Source organism: Echinops telfairi, unplaced genomic scaffold (genome assembly GCF_000313985.2).
Source record: "Echinops telfairi isolate 266 unplaced genomic scaffold, ASM31398v2 ScPeMD7_25;HRSCAF=90, whole genome shotgun sequence".
In the NCBI taxonomy this organism is placed as follows: domain Eukaryota; kingdom Metazoa; phylum Chordata; class Mammalia; order Afrosoricida; family Tenrecidae; genus Echinops; species Echinops telfairi.
This window is the reverse complement of record NW_022103922.1, coordinates 23,564,200-23,569,698: the sequence shown is the minus strand read 5'-3', so window position 1 is coordinate 23,569,698 and position 5,499 is coordinate 23,564,200. Positions and strand designations below refer to the sequence as shown.

Here is a 5,499-nt window from a genome sequence, read left to right as displayed (position 1 = left end):
TGCGTAGCTCTTTTCTACTCTTTCAGGTTCAGGAAAGGTGGTGTGGAGAATCTGCTCCAAACTGTGAATTATTTTGAATTGGACACACATGCCATGCATGTAGGGCCGTGCCAGCATTTGGCACAAGTCATGAGTCCAGTCAACAAATGCAGGCGAAAATAACTTTTCCCGCCTCAGGCACTATGCTACAGAAAACTCATGATGACAATATTTCTCTGATATTATGGTTTGTGGGAGGGTAGAAGTTCATTTCAAATTAATTTATGATCTGTGAAAAGTCCTAGACATATGCTTCAGTGCCCTGGGAAGCATAGCATAGGACGCTCCCTTGCAAAATCCATTGTAGGGGCTCTCGGCGCGGGAGAAAGCTGCCCGCACCTGGTTTGGGCCACCAGGATTCCGAAGCCTGGAATCCGTGTAAAGCGTCAAAGAGGGCTGTCACCCAGAGAGGCTTGCAAAGACAGCACCAAATGCTGCTGCAACAGGCCAGGGCCGGGCCTAGAGGAGTCTGAGACTAACTCAGGTATCACCTGACCCAGGGCACATACTGCTCAGAAAACGAACCGAGCCCGTTCTATGACAGGAACCTCGCTGCTTGTGATGGGGTCTGAACAAGGCAATAGCCAGGGTGGTTTTGGTTGGTTTGTTTGTTTTTAATTTGGTTTTACACCCATATAAAACTTGTCGATATCCAATTGGTCCCCTTTGATCCAGGGCTTACAGATGCCAAGGGACTTTCATTACAATCACCCAACCAACGTGTCAGGCCCTGATTAAAGCCCCTTTCCTGTTGAGGTTTATAAATCCATATCCATCTCGCTGCTCTCCGGCTGCCTCATCACTCAACTGCGACACTGTCTTTCAAAGCTATGCTTTTTGGTTAGCACCTATCGTCTCCACACCAATATTCCTACCACACGCAATTACAAAATGCTGTTTGCCAGAGATTTATAAACTTTTTCTCAGACTGAGAGCGATTCACACCCACCACAGCTAAAGCAAAGTTAACATCAATCAACGGAGACTGAAAATAGGCGTCTCTGACTTCAGACCCAAACATCTGCCCTTTGGGATGCCCACTTTGTTAATAATAAATAGCATTGTATTGACTGGCCAACTTCAACCACCCTTCAAGGAAAAGAAGTATTTGCCGAGAGCTTCTTGGTAAGAAAAGAGAGTGTTTGGGAATCCAGAAGCCCTTTCCATAGGCTTAGTACATATTTGTTCTGAAGCTGTAGCATATAAGAGGATTCTAGACACAGGCAAACAGATAACAACAACAAAACAGAACAACCAGAGATGAGGGCTAGTGTTTAAAAGAGACACCAAAGTGGCAGCCACCTGGGTGGAGTCCTAGAAGTTGCAAGTCAATGTAGACGCCTGGGGCTCATGAGTTAGTGAAGAGAAGAATAAGGGATGATAGACCAAACCAGAAATCAGGACACACCGCTACAATTAAAGTTTAAGAATAGGTGTGGACTGAAACAAATCAGTAATCGTAATTTTAAGAACAGCAATGGTAACAATGGCTTGCTTGACGACTGTTGCCATCCTCTCCTTTCTGACTCATGGTCACCCTGTGGGTTACCCAGTAGAATCGCTCAAGAGTTTCCTTGGTTGTCATCTTTGTGGATCCAGAGGGCCAGGTAGGTCTTTCTACCACGATGCTGCTTGCTTGGTAGTTCTAACTGGGAACCTCTATGTTAGTAGTCAAGTTCAAGCCTTATGTACCACCTAGGGACCTTCATAGAAATAAGGAATAATAAAGGTGCACACCTTCAGGCAAATACTTGGGCATCTGAAAATCAAGGACATGTGGCTACATTCCAAAAAGCAAGGTTAAGAAAGGCAAGTTAAAAAAAAATCACATTTTGCCACACACAACTATCAGTAAAGAAACATTCGCATTTCTATGACAGCATCAACCGTGTCTGTAGAAAACCAGCCTCTGAGAAACAACTGCATCTAGATAAGTGAAGAGACGGAAACCAGAGCAACAAATGTCACATGCTAGCCAGGGTCCTTTTTTTTTTTTTTTTTTTTAGTGGATAAGTTTGTATTGAGCATTGTAGTTTGCAACACAAAGGTAAAGGGGAAATCAATTCTCTTTAACCAATATTTTACAGAGTTGTAGTAAAATACTTTAGATTTCAAGGCTATGGGATCACATTTCTCAAAAGTCAGGGATCAAGTAGACAGGTTTTAACTTCTTACAGTTGACTCCTCCCTTAAACATAATGGTCACCAGCTCCAGTTACATTAAGTTTCTTCAAGGGCAGGTATTATCATTGTTTCTGTTGTCCTTAGACTAGAAGTGCTGCCAATTCAATCAATATCCACTAATTCTACTTCAAAAATAAGTTTTGCATTTGGTGGAATTTGGACATCACGCTGTCCTTTCTTTCCATAAGCCCATTCTGGTTCAATATCTAGTGAGCCTTTTCTCCCTTGCTCATCACCGAGAGTGCGCCATCCCATCCTCTGATTACTTTGCCAACTCCAACCTTAAAACTTAAAGGCTTGGCATTTTTCTTCTTCTTGGCACTTGTTTGGATATTAGTGTCAAAAACCGTCCCATCTATAGTGTTCCTGTATACCAACAGGAACAACAACACCCTTCTTGGGAACGTTGGTCTGTCTCCCTTTTTAAGAACAGAGTTTGTGCATTTTGATGGACCCTCTTCCAGGGTCTCTTCAGACTGGTTTTCTTTGGGTTTGCCATCAGTAACCTTCACCTTTTTCACCTGCTCACAGACCTGATTTATGCTTTCAGTTCCTTTGAAACACTTAGTTTCAAAGAGGTGGTTATCGGCTGTACCAAGATGACCCTTATTTGCTGTTTTAGCCACATGTTTTATATTTCCTAATAGCATATGTTCTGCAAGAAACGAGTCTGAGCCTTGATCCTGCAGAAACTTGATGACGTCCTTTTAGCCTTCGGAAGTGATTGAATTGGTTATAAGTAAAAATGTCCACTAACCCTGAGGTCCATTATGAACTCCATGTATGATATTTGCATATGTTTCTTCTCGAGCTCCTATCACTCACTCTAGCTCCCTAAGCTTTGGAGGGAATTAAGGATACAACCAACCCAACGAGAAGGGACAAGATAAAAGAATAGCTGAGTTCAAATTCTAAATCCTGTTCAAATAATCCATTCAGTATGAATTCAGAAAAGTTTTTTTATATTAAGAATGATTTTAGGATTCTCATTTTTAAAAGGGCCAAACCAAAATCAAACTTACTACCATCAGATAGATTTAGATTCATAGTGCCCATAAAGGACTAGTAGAACTGCCCCTGTGGGTTTCTAAGACTAAATCTTTATGGGAGTAAAGAGCCTCATTTTTCTCCCAAGGAGCAGCTGGTAAGTTGGAACTGCTGACCTTGGAATTCACAGTTCAGTATAACCCACTATGCTGCTCAAACCAAAACCAAACTCAAACTCACTGCTAATCAAGTCAATTCTGATTCGGACGCATAGTGACCTCATAAGACAGGGTAGAACAGCTCCTGTACATTTCCCAGATTAACTTTTACACGAGTAGAAAGCCTTGTTTTTCTCCTGAGGCGCATCTAGTGATTTCCAACTGGTGACTGTGCGGCCAGCAGCCCAAAGTATAAAGGCAGCTCCTTTAACAAGGGCAGGGAGCATCCCAAAGCATCATAAAGTCTTTTTGGTTTACTCAGCATATAGATACTCAGTTATTAAGTTAACACTATTAAACAAAATCTGTTGTGTTCTTAAGAACCATTTTTTAAATAATAAATATGGTAACAGACATATTAAAACATTCTTTTCATTAAAATATTCGGATAAGAGTGAAGAATATTTTTAATAGTATACATTATTCAATTGTTGACTGGAAGTTGACTAAAAGTGCTAAGAAAACCTTTGTGTAATTTTGGCTTTAAGTTCTTCTCTCTGCTTAAAACCACAGTTGAATGACCACTGTGATGACTCAGACGGTTAACAATAACAAAAATCAAACCCATTACCTTTAAGTCAATGCCAACCAAAAGATGCAATGAGAGTTGAAACCTCAGAGCTTCCTGTTGATTTAATGACTAAAAACAATTCGACTCAATGAGCAATAAAGGACCACACGACCTTTTCGGACTGTGCAGCAAACTAGTAGGGCTTTTCGGTGGACTTTAATATTTTCTGTGTTGCATATTGGATTCTGAAATACAAGATTCAATATGTCTCACATCTTTGTTCATGGTCAGACCAGTGTCAAGAAAAATAGATGCTCTGGAGGAAAAGAACAGAAATATGCTCTCTATTCCGTGACTTTTCCACAGGAAAAAATTGACTAGATAATACTATGATATCAAATATGTTTGGCATCGGGTTTTTTTATTAAGAAATTTTTAAAAATAATTTCTACTACAGATTTTCAGGACACAGTAAAATTTGTTTGTTTTCCTTGGAACCAGTTAGACATATGTATGCTGTCATTTCCCACCTCTTAACTAAAATTTTAATTTTACAGTTCTATTACCAATAAATGAATTCTAAGAGAAGCCTGGTCTTTTAACTCACTAGCAATTTCTTTCCAGAGCCATGGTAGCCTTATCAAAAGATAAAAGTCACACAGTGCTGATAAGTAAGGTAAATTCTATGACAACTTTGCAGGACATTTTATAATATCTTATTCTTTAGAAAATTAAAGATGGAAGAAATTATACACCCAATGTGGTTCTACTGTGGTCAAATTACTTTATGCTGCTTTTCAGTGTGGAATATGTGCCTCGAATTGAAAAACCTTCAAAAATCATATGAAATGAGAAATCCAAGCACATTTTTTATATTTTTTTGCTGAGAAAAAAAAATTATCTTTAATCCTCCCACTGTGTTTATTAGCTAGATATTAGTGAGAGATTAGAGTCTTCAGAATGAAAGAAATTTCATAGAGAGGACCAGAAAGATTTTATCAGAAGAACAATCTTTCAACTGTCCCAGCAGTGATCTCTGGTGTTCTCCTTTAAGTGAAGATGTTAATCCTGCCCCACCGAAGAGGAGGCTCTGCCACTAGCAGGGCTCAGTTAGGGGCATCTGCTGCGGAGGTCACATTCAGCTGAGATCAAACAGCAGGTCTGCAAAGGTAGCATGAATTTTTAGAACTTTCTGTTTGACCCTATAGATGTATAGATCAGGGACCAAGATTCTCAAATGTTCCTGGAGTTCCTAAATGAGATAAAGGTTGCTTATAAAAATTACTTTTCCTTGATAATTTATAAATTATTAGTTTGTCATATCTTGCCCTGTCCGACATCTCCCTTCACCCACTTTTCTGTTGTTCGTCCACGCAGGGAGGAGGTCACATATAGATCCTTGTAATCGGTTCCCTCTTTCCAACCCACTCTCCCTCTACACTCCCTGTATCGCCACTCACACCACTGGTCCTGAAGGGATCATCTGCCCTGGATTCCCTGTGTTTCCAGATCCTATCTGTACCAGTGGGAGGGGGGAGTGGGGAGGGAGGGGGAAAATGA

General features: G+C 40.3%; 1 pseudogene; it reads right to left on the bottom strand.

Moving 5' to 3' along the window:
- Window positions 1-2,325: 2,325 nt before the first annotated feature.
- The window catches only part of LOC101656933, a 72,857-nt pseudogene continuing 69,683 nt past the window's right edge, over window positions 2,326-5,499 (bottom strand).